Genomic DNA, 21,113 nt, shown 5'->3' on the forward strand with positions numbered 1-21,113 from the left:
TGTTTTACGCAAGTATAAGGGAATGCATGCAGATAAGCCGTTGTTAAACACTGGGTCAAATTTATAAGGGCTTAGGAGGAAATGAGATCCCAGATTTTCATTCAAACACCGTGACTGATAAATCTGCTAGATTTTGAGATGGCTGCATTATTCACAAGTTGTGGAGCCCCAGTGAGTTATGCAGTTCTTCCCAAACAAGTAACAATAAAATCTTTATAGCACCCAAAAGCATCATATGTTGTGTTCAAACCATTTATTTTGTTTGAAATTTTTCTTTTAAAAGTCTGCTTCTGATTTTCCTCTTTTCGTGTAGGCTGGTTACTCCAGAAACAATGATGTCATTCTTATACACAAAGTTCAGCTACATCCAGAAGCATAGTATAAACCCAATTTGAAGTTTTGAAATCGGTATTACGGTCTGTAAAATACAGGCATATATGTGAGGTTTACATATGTGGTTGGACTATACACTGCAGCATAAAAAACACAGGGCAGATTTAAGGATTGCAGTGTGTGTGCCTGCAGTTATAAAAGTATAAATATTTAGAAATGACAGACCTATGAAGAAATCAACCATTAAGTTAATTCTAGTTACATGAGCTATTTATAGTTAATTAATTGTTTTAATTGTAAGATATATTTTGGCCTTTTTCTTCAGTTACATGGAGATACTCCAGTGAATTTCATTACTGATTTATATTTGTGGTAAGTATAGAGCCTGTTAGTTTGTGAAAGAACATAGTAAAATATGATCCATGAAAGGTAAACAGACCACAAAGGAAAATACAGAGTTATAGCTAAAAATGTGCTGTTTTCGTTAGCGCAGCACCCTCCGTCTAGAAGTGGGGGTCAGCAAACATGGTGGAAGTAGGGAAGGCATGTGCCCTTCCGACCTGCACCCACCCACACAAGTACACAACATCCTGCCTTGGAGACACTGCAAAACCAAAGCTCTGGGATCAACGCTTTTATTTTTACTGAAACTGTGGAATCCTTCCCTGGAAATTCTATATGCTGCTCTGAAATGCTTGTATTTCAAAGGTGCTTACAGGTATGACTCACCTGAGAAGATCACTTAAGCAAATACTTAAATCAATCCCTATTTATACTCAGCATAAAATTCCACGGAAGACAATGGTAGAGTATTTCTTTGCTGCATGGGGAGTTAAACATCAAGTGCTGCATCAGAGCTAGTTTAGATCAGCATGTTTCTTGCATCAGAGAAGAGTGAGTGGAGTTCAAATAGCAAGATCTACACTTTCCCTGGCTCTTGCATTGAAAATAACAGTAGAAAGAGGTGACAAATCCAAAAAATGCAAGTTGTTACTGCTACCTCCTGTTACCTCCTGTTACTGCCTGTTTATTCTCTGACCTCATCTGGACCGTGCATTTAGCCATTAACCATCCTTGCAAGCTGAATCTTCAACTCTTAAGCCAGCCTCTCCCTAGGCTTTCCTACACCTCGTCTGGGGTTCCTCACAGGAGGACTAAGGCTAGGAGCAGAACTCTTCTCTTTCCTGTGAGGCAGTGACAAACTGCTATCACTGGGATGCCTAAAAACTACATGTTTGTGTAGAATGAAAGCATCTTAGAGAGAAAAAAATAAATTGTATTTTTATCTCTAACCTGTGGACTAGGGGAGATAGGTTTCAGATTTCCTCTCTGCATTCTTCTGGGCAAATGCAAAGAAAAGATCCCCCTTAGCCCACTGAAAAAGTTTGTCGACACTTTGGTGTCTGTGCTTTGCATCCTAGTTTGGAAAAATGAAATTTGCAGTCCCTTCCTGGCATAAAGCCTGCCCTCAGTTGCCTAATGGCTTAACTTGCAGTCATTCAAGTGTGTGCTGGGATCCGCCATCTCTGCCCTGTTTGTACAAGCCCCAGTACATCACATGGAAACTCTCATACTGCAGCCTGCCAGGCCTCCCTTGTTCCACAACCAAGCCTCAGATAGCGATACTCAACCTCCGAATTCATAGCACCTTCATGTCCAGCACAAAGGAGGTTACCTCAACGACATAGTTACTCATCACAAGCAGTTTGGGTAACCATTTTAAAATCATACCAAAAGCTGCAAGAACTCTGTGTTCACCTGGGACTTCTGAGGGCCTCACTTTGCTTCCCAGAAGGGCAGCCTGTCCCTTCCAGACTCCAAGTAATTAATTTCCGATTAATTTCCAAGTAATTGCAGAATGCAGGCACTAGGACTAAGCCTTCAGATAGTTTAGCTTGCATCCACACAGTTACCAACAGTGAGAGCAAGCAGCACTTGGGCTTAGCTCTTAGACCTGCGTGATGGGATGGGTCCCAAACAGGGCTTGCATGTAAATTACTAACACACACATGAGCTCAAGGTTTATGTATTTGCAGTTAGAAATCAGATGAACAGCAACATCTGAGTTAATACTGAAGTGAGGACAAACTCAGATATAGTGAGAGTACAGCTTATTATAGAAAGCCTCTTGTGCGAAAACAGCAGTAGGAAACATGTAAACCACATACTACCTCTGCCACCAAAACCTCAATGAAACACTTACCTCAAAACCTAATAAATAAATAGTAGCTTTATTAGGCAAGGGGAGCCTAAAGGCTTCTCAGCACAGAAGTTAAACTAGTTTGCTGTGAACTAGTATAACTTAGGTAAGCAAAGCAGTAAAAAAATCCTCTTTAAACACTTGCAACCCCCAAAAAATATCTCAATAAAGGCACCTTAAAAAAAGTTCTACCACTCACCAGAAAGAAAAAAGAGTGTATATACTGTGTTTCCCAAGGATAAGCCCCCTGTTACCCCAAATAGGTCGAAACAAACCACTTACCTTGTTCATTCCAATCTAGGTTGTTTTTTTTTTCCTGCTCCCTTAGGAAGAGTGGGGACGTAATACTCTCATTTGCTTTGGTGACGTGTGTGTGTACCACATACCAAGTGAATGGTGAGGGGTCACAAATCATAGTATTTAGCCATTGGCCTGTAATATCAATGCTCAGGCCTACAGCAAAGCTTAGAACAGGGGTTTCTAAACTTATTTTGCTTATCCACTGCTGTTGCAGCATCAGTAGCAGCTCTCAGCCATACACATTTGCACAGAGTGGCAGCACTCACACACTGTTTTCCTACAGTAACTGTACTTCTAGTTGGAGACCCATAGCAATTTGGAAGCACTGGTGTAAAGACGCTATGGCTTCAGTACTAATGCTGTAGGATAGCCACACCACCAGAGAGCTCTTACAGCCAGCAATGTGACCACTGTTCCTCAAGTACAGCACAGTTCCCTTTCAGATAGGGAAGAAGGTGCTGAATGCTGATAAAATCTATCAAACCCATCAGTCCAGTTCTGATTTCAGGCTCTTGCGCTACTTTTTTAGGGCCACGAGAAAGGTCTGCTGTTGGAAAGGTACCAAAGTCAGTCTTAAAAACCTTGGCAGGAATCAAAACAGTGAAGCCACTAACAGCAGTCCTAAACAAAGTAAAGCCTAACTTCAGCAGCTACAGAGACCAAATCTGAGTTTTGAAACTACCTTCACAGACCACGTGGTTGTGATATTATCCATTCCCTCTTCTCACGTGGATGCTGTGGATCTGAACAGCTGTATCATGGCAGGAGATCAGCATATGACTGGTAAGACAGAGCTAGTTACCTAACGATAATCTTTTCTCTTCTGCAAAGGGAAGATCGTTGAAGTAGATCCACCCCTCGAGCCTCCATTGGCAGCTCACTGCTTTGAGACCTCCCGTGGCCAGACAGAAGCAAAAGTTGAACTTACCAAAGCCACGTGTACATGCTGCTGTATAATAACGGCAGATGGCAGGCCCGAATGTCTGTCAGGATCTTGAAACATTGGAAAGACCTTAGCTGATCTCTCAAAATATATAAATGCTTAAAAGTTTAAGCAGGGAGTTGGGACTGCAGCTGAAGCAGATACAGTCTCCAAGGTATTAATCCATTAAGGCAGGAGTCTGTACATCCACAGGAGAAGGCACAAGGTGCCAGCTGCTCCTTATTCAAGTTCTTTTTTTCCTACTTGCACTGCAGCAGCTGCAAGATGATGCTGTCCGGGCTTGATGGAAAGGACAGGCCTATTTGTTGGTGGCATATTATTAGCATTATTACCCATTCGTTCATGGGGATTAAATAAACGTAAGGGGAGCTTGGGTTCTACAAGATTTTACTTCCCCCTGACTCTCTTATGCAGCAGCTGTCCACTGTGACATGCCTGTTAGCAGGGAACAAGTGTAACCCTTTCAGCCTTGCTCTGTAAAACTCCTCAGAACACAAACGGGACACAAACACAGGGCTGTTGGTAGGGTGGTCTCATTGTGGAAGGAAGTCAGTGCAACCCCCAGAGTTTCTGCATGTTGACTATTGACACCCATAGCAGATATCTAGACAGTCAGAAAATGGTGCTGGAATAATTTCTGGATGAACAGCATAGTAACTTTCTGCAGTGACCTGAAGCTTAAGATTGGCTTATGGCCAGGTGTGCTGGCATGGATTTTTTGTATCATACATATTAATCTAAATATTATTGGAAATATGATTTTGTTTTATTTTTACGCTTTTCAGGAAACGCTACAATGCATGAAGAAGATCCTTGTCTCTTTGCCATTGGGACTTACATAAACATATAAACGTCCTCTTAACGCATTCACTGTTTCTTAATGTTTTCTTGATGTTGATCAAAAAACTGACAACTCAGTTTAGAAATTACATTCTAAAGCAAATGTGCTTATGGGATTTTGACTTGAGATCTCTGGGTCATCCTCCAGGAAAAGAACTAATTAGAACAGGCATTCATCCTTCCTTGCTGATGTTGTAACAAATGGTGAACAGACAACACACGAATGCTAAAGTTTGTGTGAACCGAGATAAGCGCACAAAAGTAACTAATCAATTTCCCCTTTAGGCCCGAAATTAAGAAGTTATGTAATGAAGTGAATAAACTGAAAGCTATAAACTGGCTATATAGCAATCATACGCTTAGAGATGTGCAGTTAAACTGGAAATGTGCGCAATTCAGTTGTTTGAAGGCTTTTAGACAGAAGCCAACCACCTGAAAAGTGTGAGGAATTTGAAGTGTACTGCTTAATGGATTAAAAAAAAAAAAAAAAAGAAATTGACTGGCAAAGCCAAGCTGTGGATAATCACAGCCTCTGTCTTGCATTCACAGGATCAGCTCTTTCAATTATGCTGCTTCTACAAGCAATGTAGCATAAGAGCTGTAGACTTGGCCCACAAAAGTCTGAATACTTTCTGAACAAATACAAGTGGCTGGTTTAAAAATCCCCTAATGTGAAAAAAAGTGCAGAAATAACTCCCCGTTCCACTTCACAATATTTGGCGCACCATAAAATTAGGTCAGTGGTAAAGGAAATGGGAAGAAGTTTGCATTCCAGCTGCCTCTGTGTAGTAGGAGCTGCATGTCCGAGAACCAGGAGATGAAGGGCTTTCCCGCACTGCTGCGCAGGCACGGGGCAGGGCGGGTGCCCCACATACAGCAGTGCGCTCAGCTGTGGATCCAGGCACTCCCAGACCTGTTGATGCTGCAAACCAAAGAGATTTTCCACAGTTGGTTTTATCACAAAGACTGATTGTCAGCATCTTATCAAAACAGTCCTTACAAAGGATACCAAGTCAACACTTGAGAGCATAAGGAAGAGGAATTTCATTAAGATTAGAAGACCAAAATTGTGTCCAAAACATTTACAATTAAAGAAAAGCTACTGTAAAAGGAGCTCTTGTGTGTCAAGCATTTTTAGGCCACAGCAACAAGAAAACTGGGAGAAAAGACTGAAATGCCATCAGGCAAACAAGTTCTTGGTTCGAATGAAAACAGTGGGGCCACGTAGAGTGCTAGGGCTGTAGTGTGAGACTGCTACCCTGGACTGAATTTCGAGTTCATTTTTCTGGGCTCTTCATTCCTAGGTGGCACTCCAATCCCTTTATGAACCTTGCTGCAGGGTAACTTACCAGAGAGATAAGAGCAGTGATGTACCTGATAGTGGCCACTTAAAATTGCATTAGCTGAAGGAGTGACCAGCTCCAGAGGGATCATCAGTTAAGCCTGATACAGGCACATAGGGGAAATAACTGTAGACCCAGCACAGTCTCTGAAATGAGGGCTTATGTATTTTGAGCTTGATCTACTTAAGGCATTATCCATAGTATATCAGTCTCTTAATTCTTTTTTTTTTTTTATTTGTACACTGAGCATCAGTGATAGCTGGTGGCACAGAGTTTTCTGCCTCTTCAATTTTTACATACAGTCCCAGAAATAAACTTGATACATACAAATGCGGTACACTGGTATTACAGTTGGTTGGGTTCAAGGATCATAAGAACAATAAGAGAAAGAACAAAATAAATTTGAGCCTGCTAGTCTATACATAGCAGAAATAGAGAATTAAACTATAAAACACAGAAATGTATCATTTAATTTTAGTGGAAATACAGAAGTCCCAACTATCCTTTCACTGAGTCTCACAAACTAGGTAAGCATGAGACTCTGTATGGGCAAAAAAAGCAACACTTACACTTATGCTGAATCTTTTCCTAAATTTGACTCCTAGACACTGACAATTACAGTTAACTCATTCCTCCCTCTGTCACTACAATTAATCCAGCTCTGTATTTCCATTTAAAAAATGCTTGCTGCAATAAAAACAAAAATAAAAAATTACTGCCTCATTCTCCTTTATCAGGAGGAAGAAAGTTTACGGTCACAACTGTTTGCAGCCAGAACCAGAGAGAATTCCACAACATTCCCTGACAGGAAGCAGTGCTACCTTCTTTATTGTACACTTTCTAACTGCTGGATGATGCTGGATGGAAACAGGAGAAATTCCAACACTTCCTCATCACTGACAGTAAAATGGGACCTAAGCAAGACCAGCCAGTTCTGCCAATTTGTGCATGTTTTAAAGAAAAACACAGAGAAAGTCCAACAACCTATTTCCAGTCAAATATATATCAGAGACAAGGAAAGAGTGAATGCATAGATAACAACTTTCTGCTAATTTAATGAATTTTAATCTCTCGCTCTGATATATTTATTGTATAGTTATTAAAACAATTGGAGTTTTAATATGACTAAGGCCTTTTCTTTTAGTTAGCCTTTTTAGTTAGTCTCTTCTTTTTTCCTCCAAGTTGGTAAAGTTCTGTTTATCACTGATTAACTTCCTTACTCTGCAGGGAGGACTAAAACATTTGCAACAGAAGGTACCTTGCCAAGGCTTTGTTACAGGCAGTACAACGGGCCCATACAGATGATACGGGCTTCTGCATGCTGCTGTAATAATGCAAGATGCTTGTCCCTGCCATTTTCTCAGGTGGAGCTGATGTGCATATACTGTGCTCTGTGATGAAAACTTAGCTCTAATGTTGCTATCCTTAATTAAAAGAGTATTAATTTGTAGTGAAAAGAAGTGCTTTCTTCTGGTTTGGAAAAGCATTACAGGAATATTCTTAGGTAAAAATGGAAAGGGCTGAATTTATGGAAACATGGAACATTGTTTTAAAGAACAATGACTGTTTCAAACTTAGTTTCCTAGATTCAATGAGAATTTTCATGAAAAGGCTACTGAAGCCAGAGGCGAGAGATCATTTTCTCTGACAATGGTTGAAACAGATAAAAGTAGCTATTTATCAGAAACACAGCTGTGTTTTCCATAGGAACTGGACAAGATAGGGTTTGAACACTTCCTAACAGTACATAAGATTCTGTTGTGGACCAAACAAACTTAAGGGAGAGGTATGCTAAGAAATGGAAGAAAAATTTCTCTTTTCAGCCAGAGTATTAAAGTTTTCCACATATCTGTCATTTTGGTAACCTCTTGGAAAACAGCTTTTGAGAACAGAGAGATAACAATCTCTGAACAGAAACAAGCTAATACTATTCTTACAATGGAAATAGCCTGAAATGAAATGAGTTCACACAGGCTGGATATTGTTTAAAATGAAAGTATTATTCTTTCTAGTTTTTGCTTTGCAGTATAGTGAAATGTATTATAATAGGTCCCAGTGTGGACACTCTTCTATAATAAAAATTATTTATTTTGGAATAATCAGTTTGCTTCAAATGCACAGTTGGTTGTTTTGGTATAAGCCTCCCCTCCTCCCCAAGCTATTTTTCTAGAGCAGTGTCCTTACAGAGAACTCTTCTGCAATTCTTGCTGTGGTCATTTACTACCCAGCAGACATGCTGTTATCTTGTGGAAGTGATTATAGAAGTGCTTTATTTTGAGGGAGAACCACTTTATGAGTGACACATCTTCTGTTTTAAGGAGTATAGCCCAGAGTCTGGAGCTTTGTATCATTGTTAAACCATTGCATCAGTTCAGAAAAGAGACTGACAGTTGACTAGATATTTGCATTATTGAACATTGAAATGCAAAACAACAGGCAAAATTAGGGCTGTCGAAAAGCAAAAGCGAAGTTGGGTAAAGGTAATGTATTGGAGCATTGTAATTCAGAGCTTCCCCTGTCCTGCTGCTGGCTTGCCAGGTTAACAGTGGACTTTTTCTTGAAGGAAGAAGGTATAGGAAGGAAGGTGTTTAAACTTTGTTCATGATAGAGAATTGGATACTGGAAAAATGTATTGAAGCAAAAGCTCTAACAAGGTAGTACAAGTGCACTTGTCCACGGCATCCCCTGGAGGAATACATGAATCTTGCTGATAACTGCTGCTGCCACCTATGAAAAGAATCTGAATGTCCTCAGTGAAGCAGAAACTGAAATAGGTTGTAAGTACTTCATTATTGTTCTTCAGATAATAATCCAGGAAAACATACTAGAAAAAATTCCACATCATTCCTGGAGAAAGTTTTGTGCTGGTTTTGCAGAAACTTGAGCAAATTGTGGTTAGCACTTTACTCTTCATAGCTTCAAGGAGCAAACAATTGCCTGCTGATAAGGTCAAGCCTCTGTATAATGTGTGTTGTCACTGAACTGGCGAGAATTCCTTTAGATAAGTTCAAGAGAGTCAACAATTCCATACGTGAAATTTTAGAAACCATACAAGAAATGGATATGCATCAAGCTGGTCAGCAGACCACTTTGGTTTGGATATATAACAAATTCTGATCAGCAGAGAATGAAAAGTCTGTGGTGTTTTGTGACCACAGCTTTTTATGCAGTCAGGCAAAAAAAATCAGTGAAGTAACTTGGTACAGTCCAGCCTTCCATCATCTGCATGAAGCATGCAAGGTCACAGTTGACACACAGTTACCAATGAAGTGCCAAAGTGGATGCGCTCCAGCAGCACAGCCATGTCAGCAGCTGTAAGCCCTGGACTGACAATGCCTGATGTCTTTTGCCAATAGAACCTCTGACAAAGATGCTCAGCTCTACAAAATGTAGCTAAAAGTACATGTATTCTAGTAACAGACCAACAACAGCAACTGGATATCAACAAAATGGATGTGGTCTGTTTGCTAACAATATTGGTTATACCACAAAAATTCTACCTTTACTAGCATTCGTGTAGGCACAGTGGGAACCTGAGCAGGTGAGTGTCTCTGGCTTGACAGCAATGCTCAGAGCAGATTTTATAGCAGTTGTAATGAAAACAGCTGTGGAAAGCTAGTTCTCAGACAAGATTGGCCCAGCAGTAGTCAGAGGGCAGCATATGTGCATATTGACCAGCAACGTTCTCTGGCAGTAGCCACAAAAGGAAGATGTACTATTTTCTGTGCACTGCTGAACTGCAATATGCTGTGGCAGAGAAGGTCAAAATATGAAAAGCAAAATATTCTTTCATTATCTCCCCTATTAGGTCCCTCAAGACTATTTTCTGGAAATGACTGCCATTCAGGGAAAGGGTCTGGTGCGAGAAACACACATAACTGACCAGTCTGAATAGCTGTTATGGTCTCCGTATGCCTCACTGTTCCTTTAGATTTTTTAAGAGGTATGAGCTGATTGTAATAACTTACAGAATGGTAAACGGGCATTGATTTTAGCTTTCTCTATTATGTCGGCTATAATTTGCAATGGTTTGAGAGCTCTTCAAATAACTGAGCCGTCCTGCACTGGGGTGGAGCAGGAACCTCTGCAGAAAAGATAATGTGGGTAAGCTGAGAGTAGAAATTACCAGATATCTCCCTAGGCAAGCCACCCCCCAAAGAATTATAGCCCCCAAAGACAAGCCTAAAAAGTACGGTCATTTGTCTCTAGGGAAAAAGAATTTCAGACCCAACTTTTGTGGCATGCTGGAGAAAAGAGGTGGGAAGGAAAACAAGCACCTTCCTCTCATTTCAGATAATCTGTGGAGAGGAAGAAACAGGATCTTGGTCCTGGACACTAGCCTCCATGAGAAGAACTCATGCCTGTTCTGTGCCATTCTGTCTGCAGACCAAGATGAGGATATTGATGCTCTGCAACACATTTCCCTTCTCACAATACTTCTGAGGCAGATAGCTACACATTAAACCATAAAAAGATCTTGCTGTAGATCCACATACTAACAATTCTCAGCAGTAAACTTCATACTATGCTTTTTAAAAACTGCAACTTGTGTAACATGCATATAGGAACACTTTAAATGCATTGATATGAGAGTGTGCAACCACTAATAAGTGATCAGAACACCTTTTTTCTGAAATAGGTTTAGAAAAACAAGTTGGCTTTTTCCTCTTCCAGCTCCTGAGAACTGAAATCTATTATCAGTGGCTTATGACCTTGGCTAAAGAATGATAATCACAGTAACAGACAGGGAAGCTTTGAGAAAGTATCACATTCAGAAAAATATTTGAACTAAAGCCATATCATAGTGTACTGCCATATCCTGTATGACTCCCTTTTTCACACGGTGGCATGTTTGATAATCACTAGACCTTGTGATCTTGAGTTTACTAACTCAGGGTAAATTTTATGAACTTCAGGCCATGAGGCATGATCTTTACCTATAATGTTTAGACCAAACAACTGTCCCAGAATTAGTGCCGTCTTGCCCTAGTCCTACACAAAGCACAAGCCCTTGCTCCCTACGCTATTGCAGCTGTGTGGATGGAAAATGCAGACATGTATACGCAGACATGGCTTAGCTTTAGACACTTGAATATCCAGTTTTGACCACATTTTACTCAAATTTACTTTTGTCTTCTTACAAAGACTGTCTTGGGAGAGAATAAACGAAAGGTTAGTTAGTATTCATTGTTTCCCTGCAAACAACGACCACTAAAAACCCAAAGCTGTTACTGTAGTAAAAAACCATCAGACTATCCAGTCCACTCAAATTTGAGCTCATCCCATCTTTTGAGTTGGCAACTAATGTAACTCACTGAAAAAAAATGAAACAAACATGTTTCTGTTAAGCAGCTTGGCAATCATACAGTTTTAGGAGATTTATTTTTTATTATTCTTGCTTTATAAGTAGCATATGCTTCACTCCTTAAAACATCATCATCTTTTGATCTTGTTTTAAATTCTCTTCAATTCTATCTCTTAAAAGAACAGAGTTCTTTTTTGTTATCTGGAGTTTTGTATCACTACTCATTTCTAACAGTGCATCCTGCTGATATATTAAGCTGAGATTATGAATCAGTTAATATTCTATCTGAAAATTCTTAGTATTTTCTTAGCAGCTCATCTGACTTTAGAGAGTGGTCTAAATCACTGATAGCGAGTTTTTATGTGTTGCCTATTGTTAATGCATTTTGAATTTCATTAAAATTATAAGTGCTCCTGCCACAGACCTCAAATAAAGATGCCCTGCTGATACTGTAAGTATCGACTTCATTGTTTCAAAATATTATGTATCATTGGGAAAGGTGAACACTTAGCAAGCTACTTGTGTCATGGACTCATCACATTGGATCCCTGGGCCCTTATGCTGTTCCTCAGTTGCTAAGGTTGTGTCACTAGCTTCTTCTTTAAACACTCTGTTGAGCATCCTGGGCACAACTCTTTCCCTTACCTTCACAGAAGCAGGAACCAGCTGCCTAGCTGGTGCTCTGGTACTCGCAAGCAGCTTCAGAAATCCATTTCCCAGGGCTCTAACCCTGTGAGCATTTAAGATTTTCTGTCAACCTCTTTGGGAACATATGGTCATCACCAAAGCAAAAGGGCACGCAGTATTTGAAGGGGCTCCGCAATACCAGCACATTCACTTAGTTAAATCTGTATACCTAACGTCACTGGCTGCTTGCATTCATTCACACACAGGTACTTCCTTCCTGCTCTTCAGTATTCCCAGCTTTGAAAAGTCATGGCCCTGCTGAGCATTGTGTCTCCTCTCAGTAATGGAAACTCCTCCTTTTCCCAATGCCACCAGTTTTTTTGAGCTTTTGCTAATCAAACAGTACTTTTCACCATGAATATATGACTTGTACATCCCTCCCCTCTGCACAGACTTGCTGTATCTGCGAGTGATTGTTTCGATTCCAGTTCTTTATGGTTACAATACCCAGATAATTCAGCCTTGCTTGGATATTGTCAATTTACCAAGCTCCATCCTCCTCCATGTTGTATTCCCTCCGTTCTTGCATCTGGCTGCTTTAGTTCAGCCTCAGTTGTTCCTTGCTCACTTTGAAAGGGAATCGGTTTGAGGCTCGCTCGCCTTTTAGCAGTGTTTTGATGAATGGAGTATGACTTGCATTTTGCACAATGCAGTTTAGGCTGCAGCAGTTTGAGATGCTGAAAACTTGGCAATAAAATGCAAATTAGCTGTGACTTAACATAGTGTATTAACACAGTGTTTGAAATACCTGATATTGTTCTACTGCTTCCTATTATTGAATTGTGTCCGCTTAGTCCCATTATGACCTCTTGATAAAGACATTATGCAGCTTTTTCCTTGCCTGTTCACTCCATGGTTCTCAGGTGGATTTTACAGGCTCTTCATAGCTCCACACTGCTGTAACCAGATGCTCTGATATCAAAACCAGCTCATTTAAAGCAAACTCTGATATATCTATACTGCAGGTATACTGTAGCACGACAGCTATGAGTGAAGCTGAGGCATATCTACTGATGAAAGAAAGTTGCAACACGGGAAATCCAATTATATTATAAATATATAATAATATATGAATAATAATATTAAAAATGGAAAAGAGTGTGGGGAAATACTAGAATAGGCTAATGGTTGTGGAATCTCCATCCTTGGAGGTACTCAAAACTTGACTGGACTGACCTTAAACAAACAGACCTAATGGAGGTTGGCCCTGCTTTGGGCAGGACGTTGAAGTGGATGACATCCAGAGATCCCTTCCAGCCTAAATGATATGGTTCTATTGTTAAAATAGTATAAACCCACCATGAAGACAGGTATATTTTTTTTCTTATTTGCCTGTCTTTTAGAAGTGTTTTCAACTAAAATATACTGGAGTGGGAGAGATTTAGTCTCTCTAGATATCCAGTTTAGGCATGCTGCATCAGCCTCTGGAGTCTGACTATATAATAAACTTAGGTGTCTGGACGTAGATGCTGTGAGCTGCCGCTGAGATACTTCAATAGCCTAAAGCAGATGAGAAAAATACTCCACCTTTGCCCCATACATTACAGACTACATTTATAACACCATCAGTTTAAAATTTTACCTGACATAACCTGAAGCACACCTATAACCCAAGCCCCCTTACATGGAACATGGCAAAGGCCCTTCAGGAAACACAAGATACTTAAAGGCATGGCCATGATCTTCTTAAGTAATAAGTAAAATAAAATTTTTGTTCTTCCTTTTTATTACATTTCCACAGATGAAACAGTTAATGCACAGCAACATACTCTTTGGCTGTAGTGCCCCACTTCTATGGGCTGCCTCTGACCCCTGAAGAGTAGTCCACAACACTGAAACACTTCTCTTGATAAATCCACACTAATTTCATCTGTTGTGATTCCCTTCTTCTATTCTTCTCCTCCTCTAACTCACCCTATTCCTAAAACTGCTCTTGAATATGTTTTATATCAGTCTTCCCCGCTTAGTGTTACCATAACAGTATCATTTAGAGGAAAAGCCTTAGAGTGGTGCTGCAGCGCGCTATGCAGCAGATGGATACCTAGGGATAGGTATTGGCACAGTGTGCTTGCGGACTTTCTGGAAAAAAAGCACAAAGCAAATTCTAGTTGTACTCTCTAACTGAGGAACCAAGGCACAGAGATGTGCTCCTCCTAGTAAGGATACCCTGCTGTTGCCATCAAATTTTTGGTTCCTTCCTACTTTCTCCGGTAACTTTTCCTGTTTCCTATTCCCAGAAGACATGCCTGCTGAAAAATGAAAATCACAACACAGAACCTTTTCTTCTGAGGCAGAAACATCTCCTTCATACCTGGCACGGGCTTTAATATTAAATATTGTTGCTGTAAAGAAGGTGGTAAAATTCTTCATTCATGGGAGTTTTGTTGATTTAACGGCAGCTTTAAAAGCATAGAATTTCCTTAAACCACCGTTTACATGCAAGGTTTCTTCCTCACCCCCACCCCTGCCTCACAAGCTTATTTTTGGTTTAAATCAAAGGCTTTTTTGTACATATAAGCCAGAGCTCTGGGAAGTGTTTTACATGGGCATAAATACTTAACTGGGCTCCAGTGCCAAGCTAACTGTTTGGCAACAGCTGGTATGTTTGCATTAATTTGGACCAGCTCACAGCATTGTGGTTTGCTACACTGCATTTTAGCTCTTGGGATTTGGAGTTATCCTACTGAGTGCTAACACTGGAAGATAATTTAAAAAAATGGAACTGGAATTTTGGTGGAAGACAAGAAAGAAGGCGAGTAGAGCATTCTTTACATATGAGTAGTTTGCTGTGGTGCAGGGAAAAATACACTATTTTTATCATGATCATTTAATGAATTTTGAATAAGAGTGCCCTGGAGTTTTAGGAAGTGTCTTTCCTAGTACATGTAAACCCCTTCAGTTAAGAAGGAAATACTTTTGACTTTTAACTAGACCTTTGTAGCAAGAGGGAAGCTTAAAAGCTAGGTTACCTTTTGATTTATCAGAGTTTACACTTGATTGTGGCTTTGTAAATCTCTTTAGAAAAGCGCCTCTACCCCTGTGCTAACTACCCTTATTCAAAGGCATGACAATTTAGCAAAGGTCAGTTCTTAAGTGTGACCACTACATACTTATGCTGGCTAGTTTATGGAGAATAATCCACTTGCCTGTCCCCTAAAATTACCACGTTCTTGTTGGAGAATGAAAGAAAACACAGAAATGAGTGAAAGTCACAACACACAGGTGTCAGTGGAGAGTCAGATTTTAGCAGATACAGTTCTTGATGATTCCTTCTTCCCTGATCATGCTCAAACCAGTCTCAGCTCCGTGTACTGATCTGACTCAAGGGCCATCCTCTCAGAAAAAGACAGGCTGAGGGGCAAGGCAGCAGAGCAGCACAAGCTTGATGCCTAGTGACAACAGTGACTGAGACAGACTGGAAACTGGATGACAACAACCAGTTTGAGAAGACGAAGAAGTTGCTGCAGCTTAGGAGGTGTCTGTGCTCATGAAAGCAGACACACAATTCCAGAGTCTGGAACAAAACCTGGTATTTTCTTAAACTGTCATTTCTTTTCTGAAAGCAAAAATTTCTAGAGGTAAGACAAAACCCCTTCCTCTCCTATACTGTCTGGCTACATAGGGAATGCTACCGTAAAGTACTAGCTCAAGTGATAAACTTTTGGATGGTGCTTGTTGATTATGTCAACACTCAGATAATGGAATTTGAGGAAGGACAGGACAAGGGGTCACTTTACTATTTTGTAAATCCAGTAATTTCCCCATTTAAAATGGTGTTTAAAAAAGAAAAGAATCTTATGTTTACAAAGTCAAACATTTGAAACTTCAAAAACACCAGAAGTAAAGGTTGCTTGTGTAATCTCAGCTTGGCCCTTTTTTGCTATGAAGGATACAATATTGAATTACATCATTACACACACACTTTCTACCACAGAACCACATTTTATCCAGTACACGGAACGGACAATGCCTATGGAACAAATATCTCTAAATCTCTAATAGTTTTTATCCTCATTGTTATGGTGAAGGAACTTATTTACTGAACATTGCTCCCATTTCGAGCTGAAGAGAAAAATAAAAATGCACTTTGAAATTTCTGCTATTTCTTATTTTTAAATAATAAAAGCATTTCTATACATGAACAAAATATAGCTTTGCATGTCCATCTGAGATGACTGGGGACATTACTTAACATTACAGAAAGGATCTCAGAAACATCCAGGTTAAGGTAAAACCACATCACCTAATATTAAATGTCCAATTTGTTACAACAATGACCTATATTTAGGATCATTTATGCATTACAAATATCTTTGCTAGTAATAATAGTACAATCGTCAAGGCTTAACAACAGTTCTTTAATTAGGCCTCAAAATCTGTTACCTGCCTAGAAAGAGTGGAATGTACATTTAGTTATTACCTAAAGGACTAGGTCAAGCGATGATTTGTGCAGTTTCTAACACTGAAGTGTTTGACTTCTCAACCTTACTAATATTTTTAATTGTGCATGTGCATAGCACGACAGAAGATGTCTAGTTGACAGATTACATGATGCTACCAAACATCCACTATCCAGAAAAAATTGTGAAATAATATCCAGAGTCCTCAGTGCAAAATGTTTGTGGTGTTCTCATTCAAAGGTTCCAAATTAACTTTGCTGTTATTTTACTTTCCATCAGAATTAGAATGTATCTCTTCTCTCAGGAAACTGCAGCAGCTATGAAAATGGATATGGGACTCCATGTCTTGAAGCACTATGCAAAGGCTTCATGCAATATTAGTCCATAAGAAAATAACTCTCAAAACATACTGTGCAACTAACGCCTGTGTTTATATTACCATTAAGGGGTTGTCTGGGAACAATCATGTGAGTGATTTATTTCTGATGCACAGTCCACTCAGCCTTGTCTGGCCATCATTCTTGACTGTCACAATCTGGTTCCTAGGTGAGCTCCTAGCTGAATTACTGAGTACCTTCAGCGACCCTGGGTCCTAGAGGCCCCTAGCACACCACTGTTCATTGGTCATACCTCAGGTTTTGCTGCCTGAAGAGTAAACAAATCTAGCCTCAAGGGTCTAGGTAAAAAAACCCCAACAACTAAATTTCTCAATGGCTGTGTAGACTCATGCAGTTGTTTACAATGGTCAGCCTCCTGTGCTGAATATCTTCTATGGATTTGTGGGCTTCGTGGCCCAGGCCCTGATTAGCAGTTGTTAAGAATATCAATAACGTCAACAGCATTGGTAAAAGAGCACCAATAACGTTGGCCATCTGTTACCTCTTGAGTATGACCTGTAAGAATTTCTTTCTTACAGTGAGAACTTTGCAAGGATGCTTCTTAAAATCATTGGCCTTAGCTTCCTTATAAATGACACTCCAGGTCAACAGCTACCTCAGAAGATGAAAATGAATATGCTTGAGCAAAGTATGAGATAAATGACATCCAAGTGCAAGGGCCACAGGAAAAAACTCTCTTTACTATTACCACAGATTATGACTCAGCCATCTAGCAGCATGCAAGTCATGAATCCAGATCAGGAACCCAGATGTAATGTTCTGCCTTCAGGACAGGCAGAGGTCAGTGATCTCACTAAATCCGAGGCCCCTCACACTTGGAGTACTACAGGAAAATGTTTCCAATATGTTTTAAACACTAGAAGAATACAAGATGAGGTTAGCATGCCAAATCCATCTAAGGCTATAAATTCAGAGGGTCATACTTTCTTTCTCTGAATGTTTTTGATATTAGAGAATTAGTATCTATTCAACAACATAAGATGGAAGTTTAACCCACAAACCAAAACTCTCCATACTCCATACTATTAGTTGTAAATGTGTCCCATGTAAGTTCTACTTGGTGTAGGTTTGTGAGTTTAGCAATTACCAATATTGCACTGCTGCTAAAAAATGCTTGAAATAATACATCTTCTGGACCTAAAAATATATCACAGAGATTTGTTAAATAAAAAATGCAAATAAAGAATGGAGAGTTTTGCACCTGCAGCTCATCAGTTCTGGGATGCCAGACAGATTTTATTATTATTTGGATTACTAGGAAAACTTGAGAGGATCTGGATGTTTTAATACATTGCAAGTCTTAAAGAAATACCAAATATCTTAGTATTAGTATTTTGATTTTGGACATGTTATTAAAGATGTAAATACTATTAAAAAATAACTGACAAAGATTTCTAAGTGCTTTTATTCAGATGAGCAGAATTATAGAAAAGTATTTGTGGGGAAAATATTCCCACTGTCCTTGAAATAATCAATAAATTAATGTAATAAAAAAAGAGGTGCATACTTGTAATTCTTTGTACGGCAAAGGCATAGGAATTCTGCAACTTGGCTACATTTCTTCCTTGAGCAAGTAATTTAACCTCTCTCCCTTCTTAGTTTTCCTATTGGTAAAATAGGAATAGCTCCCTTCAAAAACATGCTGCAAGCATTATCAAGAAGAAATTTTATCACAGTTGTTGAGGTAGGTTAAGGTACTGTCAGTGTATAGTAAAACATCCTCACAGTGAGGGGTGCTGTGACAACCAGGCAATCATGAAATTGAAGATTCAGCATTGTTAATATAGTGAGATTTGAAAGGTCACAACACTGCAAGTTGGCATTATTTTCATATTTGGCATCAGGAAACATTGCCTCCATAGCACATTTGCATAGCTGAATATTGATTTGGCTGATTACAAATGGAACCTAAACTGATTAGAAAACGATTAGGAGGGAATCTGTATGAAAGGTTTTCTTTTTTCTCTTTTTAGTTCTTGGCCAGTTAACTTGATGTGGCATGAATGAATTTGACTATAATCTTGCCACTGACTTGCAAAAGCAGGGAACAAGACTGTAAGTTATCACCGATGATTCAACTATGAACTGTGAAAATAAAAGTCTTTATTCATTCTATTTCTCAAGCATGAAAACCTTTGCCATCTTTAGTTGCCTTACAAAAGAATAAGAAAAACCTAGGCACGGCTTAAGAAAATACTCCCTTATTATATCTGACCTTTGTGCAATCTTGTTGAACCTGTACTGCTTAATGCAGTCTCATTTGTCCCTTTAATCGCTTGCCTAAATACTAACCTAACAGTCTAATGGAAAAGTTGCCATGGATTCACAATAACTGCCTGATCTGAAAAAGTGTCTAGTAATGATGAAGACTAAAAAATGATTTGCTTTTAAATTTTATCACCAGGAACTAATGCTTAGTGCTATTCCACTCACAGTTTGTATGTACACCTACGCTATGTCAACAATTTCTCTGGACAAATAACACTTTTTTGGTCTGTGAACAGAAAAACTAACAAAGCCTATGTACAAATTTGTACACTATGTTCCTGAATTCACCCCCTGCTCCACATAACTCCTACGTTTTTACCATGCTTCCAATGTTAACTGCCTCCCTCACATCCTCCGTCTGCAGTTATACAACATTCAAGCTATACCAGGGATGACTCATCATCTCTAACTACTATATATTTCAGAATAGATAAGAATATGTGTGTGTGTATCTCTATATAACTGTATGTATCAGAATATTTAATATTCTATTTAAGAATCTGCATATATCAGAATGGTAGAATTCAGCCTACCTAGCTTTCTTGTGGTAGCTTGTCTCTTTCCTATATACAGCTAAAGATTTGTCACAAAACTTGTAGGAACTTCATGTCTTTGGAAATACCACTCATCTATAAAAGTTAATTGAAATTGCAAGGAAGCCAACAGAGGCAAAAAGAAGCAGTCTAATGTCAAAAAGCATGCTATAGATACACATGTATCATAGCTGGTTTATTCAGCTGTTATGGGCTCAAACCAGACACGAATCCAGACAAACGAGTCTGTTAGAAGATGATGTTGCAGCTGCTCCCTATCACTGGGCCATAAATGCTATGTGCCATTACCTGGATATCTGGCACCAATATTTCCTTTAACCTGAAGAACTCAGGTTGTTATACTGGTACAACTGAGATCCTTAGACATCCAAAATCCTTAGGCTGCTACATGAAGGAGCAACTAGCAGCTACCCATTACATCAGCTCTCTGCCCTTGTCACGAATCAGGTTTTTACCCTGTATTTTCTCCGTAAGTTAATACGAATAACTCTCACATGTAATGAAAAGCTGGTACTTTTTGCATAGCTAATACTTTAAACTGATTCCCTCAAAAAGCTGGACTCACATGCTCAACTACAGTAAATCAGGATATCACCTCCATGTCACATATTCACCTATGCAATGAAGGAAGAGAGTTCTCAGATTTCACATTTGGCAATATAAGATTTTTTTTGAATAAAAATACTTTTTAATTACCATTTTGTTTGAGCTTTATGTACCACTGCTTATGCTGTGATGAAAGACCTTTCTTCCTATCTGTATTAAGAAACGTTTGTTACATGGGAAGCTTAGATTTTTGATGCCCTTGGTTGTTTCTTTTATGTTCCTAGGTTTTGCGAGTGATATACTTACATAACTGCCACTTAGCAAGCTTGAACAATTCTCAAGACTAAGTATTAGCTTGTGATTATAGACAAGGGTCCTTATTCCCTTTACCCCTTTTGACTAGCGTTTATTCATTCTGCTTCTGTGTAATGTATCCCTAAAGCTACCAGTTTAGACTTTCTAGATCATCTCCCTATGTATGCCACTGTATTTTTTTCCTTTTAACTTTGTTTTTCTGAAAAAAATATCTCCAAACCACATTCTTGATCACTACCAAGAATCACTCGTGACCACTACAAGCAGTTTTCTTTATCATCGCTTTTCTTATGTGGAAGAAAAGTGAGACAGCATTGAATTAAAAATATGCTTAACGAGTACTTTGAGTATACTGGCACTACTTGCACTATGGGCAAATATTCTTTGGACCAATGCTTCTTCAATTTTTGCAGGGCATGCAGCCCTGAAAAAAAGGGAAAGAACATGGCCAAGTAAAAGCAGCATTCCTGGCTGTTGCAAATAACTTAGGATGGTAAGCTCACAGAAAATGAGGGAGAAGGAGCACAGTGGAAAAAAGAAGAAACAGGAAACATTAACATTTTTCTGATCTAGTTGGATTAGATTTAAGATTTAAAGATTTAAGATTTAAATTTGAAGATTTAAATTTTCCACTGATCATGGAGAAAAATGGAAGCTATTTTGACTGAAAGAAAACAGTCA

The sequence above is a fragment of the Falco rusticolus genome, chromosome 13 (genome assembly GCF_015220075.1).
Source record: "Falco rusticolus isolate bFalRus1 chromosome 13, bFalRus1.pri, whole genome shotgun sequence".
NCBI classification, from domain to species: domain Eukaryota; kingdom Metazoa; phylum Chordata; class Aves; order Falconiformes; family Falconidae; genus Falco; species Falco rusticolus.